The sequence below is a fragment of the Oreochromis niloticus genome, linkage group LG10 (assembly GCF_001858045.2).
Source record: "Oreochromis niloticus isolate F11D_XX linkage group LG10, O_niloticus_UMD_NMBU, whole genome shotgun sequence".
Lineage (NCBI taxonomy): Eukaryota > Metazoa > Chordata > Actinopteri > Cichliformes > Cichlidae > Oreochromis > Oreochromis niloticus.
The window spans coordinates 20,281,937-20,294,508 of NC_031975.2; positions in this window are offsets into that span (position 1 = coordinate 20,281,937).

The window sequence follows — 12,572 nt, forward strand, 5'->3', positions numbered from 1 at the left end:
TGCGTGCCCTTTTAAGTGTTTGAATGTTTTGTTTCAAACCTCACGGAGGAAGCAGATGTTTGCTTAATAGTTGTGCAACACACAGAATTTCACACGCATCAAGTCTGAGGTCAATTGTGGCAAGTTTGGTCTCCATATAGAGAGCTGACATGCATACGCTCAGGGAAACAGAATGCAACCGGCAAGATGACGTCTACGATGATGGGTTCTAGAAGAAAACAGTGGGCGAGGGTTTCAGCATGTGCCTATTTGAAGAAACTCATAGTCAGTAGATGCTACTGTATGAGTGCTGGAGTCATCTTCTTTTTGTTAAAAAATTAAAAAGTAAATATATTATCTCTCCTTGTATGTTTTCTAATAACACATATTTTCCTTTTCTTGTAAATCTCTGTAAAACAGCAATGTAAAGAAATATAAAAGAATAACACTGAGACATAATCCTATTGTGAAAAAGCAGCATTAAAGCATCACAGTGTGGCATTGGTGTATAAATGGCTCCAGGTCTATTTATAGACCAGTGGATGGATAGATAGCTGTAACTCCTCTCAATGTCACAGAAAGCAATGACATAACAGGAGCTGATGTGCCACTACCATTGTGCTGTGCTAGTAATACCCTTTCAAAATAGGCAGGCTGTTTACACAGTGGTAACTGCAAACATATTTTGAGGACTGCCTGTAAATCAGACAAGCCGCATAATTTTCAAACCCACATTTTCTTCCTAGTAGTAAAAGAATAGCATGACAATGAGTTCAACCATCACTGCTGAGCTTTTTCTTTGTGTAGCTGATGATATTTAATATCACAACTGCAACCTAAGCAAGCAGGGCTGTGCACCGTCTTACTCACTATGATGTGGCTCTTTCCATGTCCGTGTGGGAGTTTGTATCCACATTTATGCATCCATGTTTTTGTGTGTTTCAATATGTGTGTGTGTGTGTGTGTTTTACTAAAAATAGCCTTGTTTCCCTGGTAACACCTGAGGATCATACTAATACCTTTTGAACATCACTCCTCGTGAACATTTTTGGTCAATGAAAGTCTATTATTTTTGAACCCATTCAAGAAAACACCCCGGCCTTTGAATGGGTTGCTAAAAACGACGTTTCTGCTTTCGCATGCTTTCTCCGAGAACGTGCACTTATAAATGCAAACAAACGCACACTCCCCTCCACCTCCCAACATGCATCTGTGATCACACAAAGTCAGATACGCTCCGGAGGGGGCGTGCCGAAAAGAGATCCATTATTTTAGCTTCTGCCTGGCGCTTTTGTTTGCAGCTCAGCAGCTGAAAGGGAGCGATCAGCCAACCATAACAGTTCATAATGGCTTTTCTGCCTCATCCACAAGTCTAGAAGCGTGCCTCCGGTTGGGGCTATCCCCATGCGCTCCCCACCTCCGGCTCCAGCCTCCACCACCACCCCTGATGTCTGTGAGAGTGTGTGCGCACATATGGGTGGATTGGAAGGGGTCGTGTATGTGTGTACAGGAATGGGAATTCAGGGCCATGGCTGTGACTATGACAGCGGAAGACCCCATTGAAAAGGAGTGAAGTCAGCCAGTGCAACCAGGGGCCTCTGAGACTGTCTGATCACGCAACAACAGCAGGGAAACAAACTCAGGAATGGTGCAGAGCTGGAACAGCATGTAGTTTGTGGCAAAGGGACTCCTTGTACCCTGACTATAATGCAACCACACACCATGTTGTGATTGTTTGATCTACAGGTTATTGACTGTGTAAAGCAAGCTGCTCTCGTTTCTGCGCTGGTGTTCAGCTCACTTTAAAATCTGGCAACATATAGTCCAAAACTTTTAGTATAACAAGTAGATGCTTTTCCATATTTTAGCTGAAAATAGCCCAAAATGTTTGTGCAGTAAGTTTGCAGGTAATGTGGAGCCATAAAGAAACCATGAGACCTAGCTTTCCAAGTATGGTAATCAAGCTGAATATGACAAACCGTGTTAATCAGTTTTAATTAAGAGACAGGAAATCCTTTTAGGACCTTTTGAGTGCCTGTCTCATCTACCTCAACTGCCAACACGTAATACCTCCTTGAATTAACAGCCTTCATTTAAGGAGCATCAGTGTTTAGCTCTACAGTAAGTTCCTCCTACTTCCTCTGTTCTCTGCTGACCACTCCCCAGGGAACAGCATCCATTTTAGAGAGGAAAGGAGCAACGGAAGAAGAACAAAATGATAGAGGAAGAGAAATGAAAGGAAGGACCACGAGACTTAAGGTTATAAAGGGGTGGGCGAGCGGGAGGCCAGTAGAGAGAGTGAAAATAAGAGGAGATGAGAGGAAGGGGGAGAAAGGAGAGCAGACAGAGAGAAAGAGAGGCAAATCAAGTAGCCATCCGGTGATCATTTTACAGGCTAAGGGGAAGTGTTCCTGGGGAGGGGAAGGAGCCAGACAAATGGCTGAGTGAGAGCAAAGTAGGTGGCAATACTGGCCTATAACAGAGCATGGTCCAACAGGTAGACAAGAGGAAGCACAGAGACAAATTGCGACTTGTGAGCGATGAAATACTAACAGGAAAAAAGCAACAACTTTAGATTTCCTCTAGCTGTCAAGCGGAAAAGAGGAGTTACAGGCACACACAAGGCAACATTGTGGCCATCTTTTTACTGTTGTCAACTAACAGGATTTCTAAACCTTTATGGAACTGGGCAGTACAAACATGCTTCGATTCATGACTTGTGTCTTGTTTCTGCTGTGCCCTTACGCCCTGCTGTGTTTGCATCATGTTTAAATAGTGTTTACTTGCCTTATGTGTCTTGCCCCAGTGATCCTGCACAAAAATCTTTTTAGAATTTAGGATTTAAAGGTGACTTGTCTGTCTTCTTGCTTCCCTTCGGTCCTACTTTCTCCATTACTTCTGATACGCAAGTCTGCAACAACCAGGCCACTCTGCATTACACATTATAAATTAATAGCCCCATTTGTTGACATGAAAAATCGAGCGTGCGGCGTACTTTGAGCACCAGAGAAATTGCGAGGTTTCTTTAGAGCTGAATGCCGCAAAGCAAAACAGTCCACGCCATTGTTATTGTAAGCAGAGAGGCAGATGGAGAGGCAAAGGAGGTGAGTTTACATATAGAAAAATATGAGACAGCTGGTCATTTGTTGACTAATCGCTCACAGGCTACCTTTTGCACTGTAACAGTGTTGCCAGACTTGGCTGATTAGAGAACTTTCTTTTTTGCTCTTTTTTCATGGATGTCGTCCCACATCCTTTCTAATATGTTTATTTTTAAAATCCTTATGACATATAACAATATTTCTTTTCCCCATTAACAGGTTTCATGCCCCCAAAGGAACTATAAATGTCAGATTCCTCTGGCTGTAGTCAATATCTACAACTCTGCCAAAAGTTCACAATAGGATGAATCCAAGTGAGGTGTGATGATGATGAGAAAACGGAGCACCAGGTGTCGCCGTCTACCCCCCAACCCCCCACCCCACCCCTCTGTCTGCTCCCACTTAAAAACAGACACTTTCACCTCTCTTTATATATTTCACTGTTTGGCAGCGTCATTGTCCTGGGAAGTGAGCGAAAGATGCTGGAGAGCATTTGGTAACAGATACCATAAACTTCTGGCTTGAATCTAATAAGGAAAGTGTTCTGGTCCTCAGTCTCAGGAAGACAGAATAATGCAGGAAGGAAGGTATCAGAAATTTTTATTGCCTGTCTACCTGTCTGTGGTTGTGGAAACTTTTGGTGGTGCAAAGCAAAGGTATGAGAGTTGTTTCAGCCATGAAACTTTTCAAAATGAAAACGGGGGAAAAAGTCCAAAATCAGAGTGTATCCATTTGTGGTTTTGCCTGTCACTGAGAATGCTTGTTTGTATCTATGATTTTGCCTGTGCATTCATGTCTGCGTTTGTCTGTGTACATGCACGAGTGTGTGCGTGCATGCATGTGTGTGTGTATAAGGCCTCTGGTATCGAGCAGAGGAATGCAGCAGTCTCTTGAAAAGTAGTTATCAGCTAATGAGAATTCCACTCGGAGCAGGAAGGAAGGGCTTAGAATGCGTGTCCCTCAGCGAATTGGGGCGAATGTTAATCACAATGCCTTTAAGTGCACACACACGCACACACATGCACACGGACTCATATGCTTGCATGCATACACACAAAGGAGTCTAGACCCAGCAGAGTGCTGCAGAGCCTGACACATGAATGGACAGGAGGGGGAAAGATGAGGGGAAAGAAAGAGGATGTTTTTAAAAACTAGGCTTGGTGTTGTCTTCGTGGTTTGGAACTAATTGGTTTCAGATGAAAATCAACGCACACAAACTTGAGAAGGCCTTAATGTTCTTTGCCTTGCACTTCATCTCCCTTTCGCCCTCCTCTTCTCCGTCTTTCCCTCACGTTCTCTTTCTTCCTGGCTCTTCGTCTTCCTTCCTGCTGCACTGATTGGTCAATTAATCAAACTTCATCATGTTTTAGTGCGGAAACTCATAGCTCAAATATGCGAGGCTCTGCCGGTCAACTTTCCTTGCTCTAAGTTTGCTTTTTCTCCCTCTCTTTCAGTTTCTCCTTCAGTCCCCCTCATTCTCACTCTCTCTCGCTCCCTCTGTCTCACTTTTTCCTTGTTTTGCCATGAAGGACACCGGCCCTCTAGAGATCCCGTCCCTCAGGAAGAAAGCAAGCGTCCCCCCCCCCTCCCTCCGTCTGTTTTTTCATAACCTATTATTTATGTCTGACAGACCTCCTCCAGACAAATGGCTGCCATATGGAGAAAGAAAGACAGAAAGGCAGAGAAGAAGGAAGGGAAGAAAAACTCTCTGCTGCATCTTCATACTTTATGGTCTTGTAGGAGGTTTTTTTTCAAGGGTTTTTAAATTTCTATCTTCTTTTTTTTTGGATGATGCTACGTTAGCATGTTAATATTAATATTTCCTGTTGCACGGGTTCAGGTCTCGTGCCACATGAACGTGAGGGATGCAACTGAGCTGCCTGCTGTCTCATCGAGCTGATGGAGATATCAGTACTAGTGGCTCATTGTAAAGAGATGTACAGCTTCTGTGGGCTGTAAACCATGACCACATTCATTCTGTCTCTGCAGTCTATAGGGACACATTTCTTTGCCACACATGAAACATTCAGTAAAACTAAACGTGGTGCATTTAATAACTTGTGAATAAATGCAAATAAATGCACTCATATATAAGGGGAGTGTGCATTTGTTATTTTTTACTATTTCACAATAATGGTGGCACAAAGAAAATGGCATTATTTAGGCAGAGGGTTTTCCCTTGTACACAATCATAGTGGTGTGCAGAGCAAGGTTTTAATCAAACTTCAATTCTAGGAGATTTCCAAAAAGAAAAAATGAAACAATTTGCATATAGTAGCACAGTTTTGTATAAAGGTTTGTATCCACCACTGAAAAAAGAACATCAGGAAGAGCCACGTCATTATCTCAAAACTCCAAGTAACACATCTCAAAAATTTCATCCGACTGGCTCAAACTTCTGGGTAAGTAGAAATTTTCAGATATGTAATACAAAATTTAGAGATATCTAACCTGAAACTTTATTCCTGTTTGAGTATGTAAGTTCACACAGGGTCAACATTACAACGAAACGTGCTTGGTGAGATGAAAGACAAAACAAAACACTCGACATCTGAAAATTTCACAAGATAAAAAGGAAAGCAACGCAAGTTTTAAAAAACTAAGATGAAAAAAGTAGCGAAAAATATGATAAAGAAGATAAAAGAAGTAATAAGTAAGGCTTTTTTTAAAAACTATGAAATGAATAAACGTTGTTGAATATTCGCATGTAGATAAGGTGGGAGGTCAGTGCTAAGCAGCATGTTGCACATGAGAGATCTGACAGTTGTAAGCAGCAGTCAGGTGTCAGGTGTTGCAGTTGAGGAGTCTGATGGCTTGACAATAAAAGTCGCTCTTTAATCTGGTAATCCCTGCAGCCACACTCCTGTATTGTCTACCTGACGGTAACCAGGAGAATAGCTGGTGTACTGGATGGCTATGATACCCAATAATACTGCAGGTCTTACGTAAGCACCGTTGGAGGTAGAGGATCTTAATGGCAGGAAGGCTCTTAAAAATATGTCCTCTGCCACCTCTACCACAATCTGTAGTGATTTCCGGCTGTTGGAAGAGCAACTCCCATACCAAACTGTCATTCAGCCTGTCAGAAGGGCTTCTGTAGAAGGTTGACATTAAAATACATTTTGAGATAATAGCACATTTCATACTGATGTATGGCAAAAACAAACAAAGCAAAACAGTTATCCATGGTAAAAGATAGATTCCATAGTTTTGTGTGCATATTGAGACATTTTCATAGTGTTTTATTGCTACTTTTCTAGCTTGTGTACCCCTACTGTTGAGCCCAAGCAGCATTACATCAATAAGGGCATCCGGCATAAAAATCTGTGTCTAATCAAATGCTTAGATCGATCATTTCTCCTCTCGTTTCTGTAAAAGTTACCAAAAAAGGAGGCTTACTGCTTTAGGGGACAGAAAATATTGAAATATTAGATCAATAACAGGTTAAAGTTCTTTATTAGTAGGTGCTCTGTGTGTTTTCACTAAATTAGAATGCCTGTGATTCTGAGAGAAGACTAATGCAAAGGGACAAAGATGGTGACCAATGAGACAACAAGTGCCCAGGTGAAGGTTCTTGGCCATAGACAGGTAGTTTGTTGTCCTAAAGTGAGTGATAATAAGCATGCCAAAAAGAAAAAGGAAACTACAGGGTCAGTAAGACTTGAATTGTTGCTTTATTTAGCTAATTTTCTCAGTTACATTCAAAGTGTGCTGTCTTGAATCTGAAACTCCTGGCCCTGACACTGGTTGGCCTCCGGCCATGCCTGTTAGCAAAATGAACACCTTATATTAAATTTTATCCCATCCCAGTTGTCCTTCTATTATCCCTCAACTTCTTTCGGTTATTCTTTCTGTTTCTTCTTCGCCGCTCTCTCAAGCTGCTCTTCCTGTCAGAATAAAAGTGTCGCTCATGTCTGGTCCCTGAGGGAGCAGCTGGCTGGTTAATCCCTGGCGGAGTCTTCTCCCGCCTTCTCCTCCTCCTCTTCTACTCACCACCCCCTCAATGATTCTCCCTTCCTTTCTGCATCTTCCATGTAATAGCTCCCTTATTTCTGCTTGAAAAAAAACACCTATTTGTCCTCCTCTGCCTCGCTAACCATCTCTCTAGCACAACCACACCCTTTTTTTGGGAGGTAAAGCCACATTTAAGCAGGAGCAGGGAAACTGTAAACAGCAGGGTTTTAGGCCTGGAGGCCGAGGCAGAGTCCAGCAGGGTTCAGTGTCAAACGGAGCAGAGAAGCAGGCTTTTGTTACTGGGGGATTAGTTAAGGTGGTGAGGGTAGGGTTGCCACCTCCAATACCATACTTCTCACACTTCCACAATTATCACCAGCACCAGAATAGCACACTTAACTCCGCACTTGCATGGAATGACAAAAACAAAATGCCATGTGTGCACAGATGTGAACAGGGTTTTATTTTGAAGTTTAGGATGCATTCTAGTGCTTGAAAACAGCACTTTCATGTTATACCCACTAATGTTTACTTGGTTTGATTTGTTGGATTACTTGCTCATTGTGGCTCTCTGAACACTGTTATTGTTAAAGTTATCTGAGAAAGATTTGTGTTTAACCTTTGGAAGGCAACCCGATCATTGCCTGGACTGACTACAAGAAAGACTATGACTCAGTGGATGTTGGAGTGCTTTGCACTACAAGGCTAGCAGCTTCCTGGTAAACTTCAGTAACTCAACTGAGCTGTGGAAAAACAACACCAGAATGAAGGTGAAGTACTGTGGCCACTGCGGATCCTATATTCTTTACATGTATATAACATAAGTGTTCACCTTTGTAATTGCATATACTACACTCAGTGGTCACTTTATTAGGTACACCTTGCTAGTAGCAGGTTGGACCCCCTTTTGTCTCCAAAACTACCTTAAGCCTTCATGGCAAAGATCCAACAAGGTGCTGGACTCATTGCTCAGACATTCCAGTCACATTCCACATTCATATTTGTGAATCTCCTATTCCACCACATTCCTAAGGTGGTCTACTGCAGGAGTCCCCAACCCCTGGGCCACGGACCGGTACCGGTCTGTCAGTCGTTTGGTGCCGGGCCGCGAGAGTTGAGGCTCAGGTGTGAAATTTATGGTTTTCAGTGTTTTTTATCGTTAACTCGGTTTCCCTGGGTCTTTTCCCATGCTGTAGTTGTGGGTCTCATTTTGAAAGAAATAATTACACGTTACCATAGCAACCAGAGAGCATTAAGGGGCAGAGAGGAGGACGTTAATCTCAGTGTTGTGGTGCGATTCAGGAGGACGCTCCTAATAAAGTTACACAATTACACAGTGAATTCGCTTTTATTATTCTATTTACAAAATATTCACAGTTTTTGTCTTGGTTGTATCATTTTATTTTGTTGTATTTATCCGTGACACCTTAGAGGCTGGTCCGTGAAAATATTGTCTGACATTAAAGTAGTCCATGGCGCAAAAAAAGGTTGGGAACTGCTGGTCTACTGGACTGAGATCTGGTGATTGCAGAGGACTTTTAAATCCAGAAAGGCCATTTTCATGCTCAAGAAACCAGTTTGAGACTACTGAAGTTTTGCAACATGCAAGCAGCCACTAGATGGGTACACTGTGGTCAATAAGCATTAGTTGGTTCTAAAGGGCCCAAAGTTATCTGAATAAACATATTTCTCTAACTGGTTTGAAACGAAACAAATGATATAAACCAAATGGAGATATTTTACTGGATTTCTTTTTTTAACCTTTTATTTTTTAATATCCAAGCTTGGCTTGTTATGTATTACTCTATGGCTTTACAACATTTTGGAAAGAAAATGTAGCTCGCCACCTTTGATTTGCAGCCATTAATTAAAAACACAGTGGGTGTCTGCCTGTGTCTGCCTTTGTGCCAGATGATTCAGCTGAGGCTTTAACTCTTTGCACTGTACTGGAAAGGTGTACAAAAGGGCGAACCATCAGCACTGGCCATTGTTTCTGCTTTAACCAAACATCAATACCTCACTGTAAATCACAAAATGACATTTCCTGTCTTCAGAAGAAATCCCTGGCATATGGCTGGAAGGTGTGTGCCCTAAAAACGCACGTGCAAAGTGGTGAGGTTGATCAAACACCACGGCTGGGATTGATGTGCATCGGGTGCGCGGAGAATGACAACCTCATGTTGGAGATTTAGCATCGAGCTGGAAATGCAAAGTGAGGCAGGTTAGTATCGCTCTTTGATGAAAGATATCAAATAGCTTTTGAGGGTTTTCCTCTCTTTCCCTTTTATGTTTCGTTCTCACTTTTCTTCCCCCCCTCGCTCTCTCTTCCACCGTCTCACTGTCTCACTGTTGGTTTTGCGCTGAACTTTCCACAGCCTGTGTGTGTGCTTTGAACTCTTCAAACTGTTCTTTTGAAGGGCAGAGTCATAAAATGTCCTTTTATGCAGGCCCAGTCTCTTTGATGGGGTTGTCACTTTGTACAATGCTCTGCTCTGAACTTCAGAAACTTCAGACAGGCATGACCACACCCACACAGACGGACAGACACATTGCAGGTAGACCCCATGAATGACTGGAAAACTGTCAGATTAGGGCCTTTGCATAGTTTAGTTTTTTTTCTCTCTGTAGTTCCTAAGATTGAAGCCTGCAGATTTAGATTGTAGCTTGCTAAAGCTGCCAATACTTCACTCATTTGTAAATGGACAGTGGGAAGATTGGGGAAATCCAGTTGTTTGTTTTTTTAACCAATATAAATAATTTGGAACAGGAACAATGCATCTCTCAGAATACAGTAAGTCCAGCGTGCCAGGGTAAAGGCTAATTTTTAAGGCATGACTCTTTGCTGTTAAGTGCAGCTAACGTTTATCTTGTATCACTTAACTGATTGCCCTTGCCATCCATCCATTTTCTTAACCGCTTATCCAGCTCAGTGTTGCAGAGGGGATGGGCCCTATCCCTTATAAGACAAGATGTTGGGGTGCACACTGGTCAGTATGTCACAGACAATTGTTCACATTAACACCTATGACCAATTTAAATTCACTTACATGTATTTTGGACAGGAGCACAGGGAAAACATAGAAACACAGACAGGCCTCAACCAACCAGGAGGTTCAATCTCAAGTTTCGTGTTGTGAGGTAACACGGCACCATGTGCAAAGAATTTTCAGTTATGGTAGATCGACTGAAAAAAGTGAAAAGGTTTTCCTATCTACACAGATATGTACAGGCAAATATTTTACATACCCAAACTTATGATTAGTAGGTAATTGACTAAAACATTCAAATCCCTGAGCATACCACTGACAGAGTACTGAGAGACAGGCCAAGCCTACAGTTTCTAACCCAAAGTAGACAGTCTGTTTCGGAGTTGAGGCAGTCACTAGATCCCAAACCACCACACATGTTTACCATTGGACTCTCTGTTGTGGTGTCACACCCGATGAATAATGCACTTTCAATCATTCATCACCTATTTTTCTTGAGGGGGGGTTCACGCATGTCTCCTGTTTGCTTTTCCCATCTGTTTTCTCTTCGCGTGATCTTCAATATTGTAGGGTTTCTGTTCAAAGAAAATGATAGTTTGCTGCCATGGCAAGTCTGACCAGCTCAGGATGCAATGATTGGGACACGAATCACAAGATAACGAGACACAGTGTTTGATTTCTGGATGCATAGACCTTTACTTCATGTCATTCTCTATTACATCTAGTAAATCGTACAAATATCTCCCAAAATCATGTTCTGTCTTGGATTTAACCAGCTATCATTTAACAAAATTGAGTGCACAGTCAGAGGTGTTGGAGTTTCCAAAACTAGTCCAAGATAGAAAGCTCCTTCTTGTTCTTTCTCAGATTTCATTTCATTCTCTGGTATGGTAGCACAGGATGGGATTCATGCACATTCATGCTGAATCGAGCTGTTTGCCACTATATCCATTATAGCAGTGCTGGTATGTTACAAAAGTTATTTATCTTGATAAATGGTGGGAGGTATGGTGGCATTATATGTTCTTCCTAACTACCTGTCATACAGCCCGGGCCGCCACTCCCCCACCTCATGCCCTCTTTTGGACTCACGCTGAGCCTGTGCCTATAATCCCTTCTCATCATGATTAGGCTTTAGTTGGAAGGTGAGAGAAGAGTGGAGGCTTCTTCTCCTCAGCAACATTTGTTTCTTACTGTGGTTGTAGTCCCTGAAGCAACTGAAGCTCTCTCGTTCCCATACGACAATGTTTGTAACATGGCTGGCAGTAAATCTTGCAAATTAGTTTGGGCAAACCATAGACTAATCTCTGGACTAAATTGCTAAAACATTTTATCTGATCATGTTAAGTATTTTACTGAACAAAAGCATAATATGAACTTGCTCGGAGCACTTCCACATCTTCTGGGAATAACCATAATGCAGACAGACATCACAGCACTAATAATATTAAGAATAATAAGACTAACAGCACTGCAAAATGTATTAAATTGTAATTTTGATATTGGCTATCACACTATTTATGTGTGATATTAAAACACTATTAAAGTGTAAAAATTTAATTTCCCAGGCTTATACAGTAGGTCCAGGCTTCCATTCAGTCTCTTCTTAGTTCCCAGTTGTCAAACTGTGCCCATTATAGCTTGGGTTTGGTTTCCCAGAAGCATTACAACACTGAGACAATCTTTGTTCCATTGTAAAATCTGAGCACTGAGAGGCTTTTGGGAAGCTGGAACCTGGCTGTTCCCAGGATCCCTTTCACCTGAGAAGAAGAACAACGGGGGGGAAAGGGGTAACACAGAGAGGAAGCTGTTTGAGAGCAGTGTGAATAGACACATGCATGCAGACACGGGGTTACACCTGAACTTGTTGTAAGATTATTAATCAAGAAAGATTCCAAATCTTCTTCCTACAATACTTAAGTAATTACGTTTTTTGCGCCTTTCAAGGTAAATATCAAAAAGCGATGCACAACAAAAATCCTAAAACATAAAAATAAATAGTTTTAGCTGCTTTTTAAGCACAGTCCAGAGTTCTCAGTCTCAGTGGGAGAGATTTCCAGAGTCTGGGGCACAATGTTACACGAGCTCTGTTTTCTTTAGTTTTCAGGCTTGTATGATGCACAGTCAGCAGCCCCTGACCTGCTGGGGATGTATGGATGTAAAGGTTTGCTGATGTACACTGGTGTTTGTCTATGCAGGGCTCTAAAAGTCATTATCAGAATCTTAAATAGGACTCTAAAGTTAATTAGAGGCCAGTGCAACTGAATTAGCAACAGTGTGACGGTGGGAAACATTGTACAGGTACAAAGTCTGACAGAGTTATGCAAGTGTTCCAAGGAAACTGTGAGACGAGTGAATAGTGAATTCAGAGGTGTTGAAATAAATGCATGCATAACAGTTTCCAAAACAGAGTGTGACACAACGGAACACAACTTGGAAATATTTCCTAAGTGATAAAACCAAGAGACTTAACATGAGTATCCAGAGTGAAAGCAGAGTCAAAACCTACCCTAAGGTTTATGAGAGAAGAATTCATCAATATGGCAAGAGA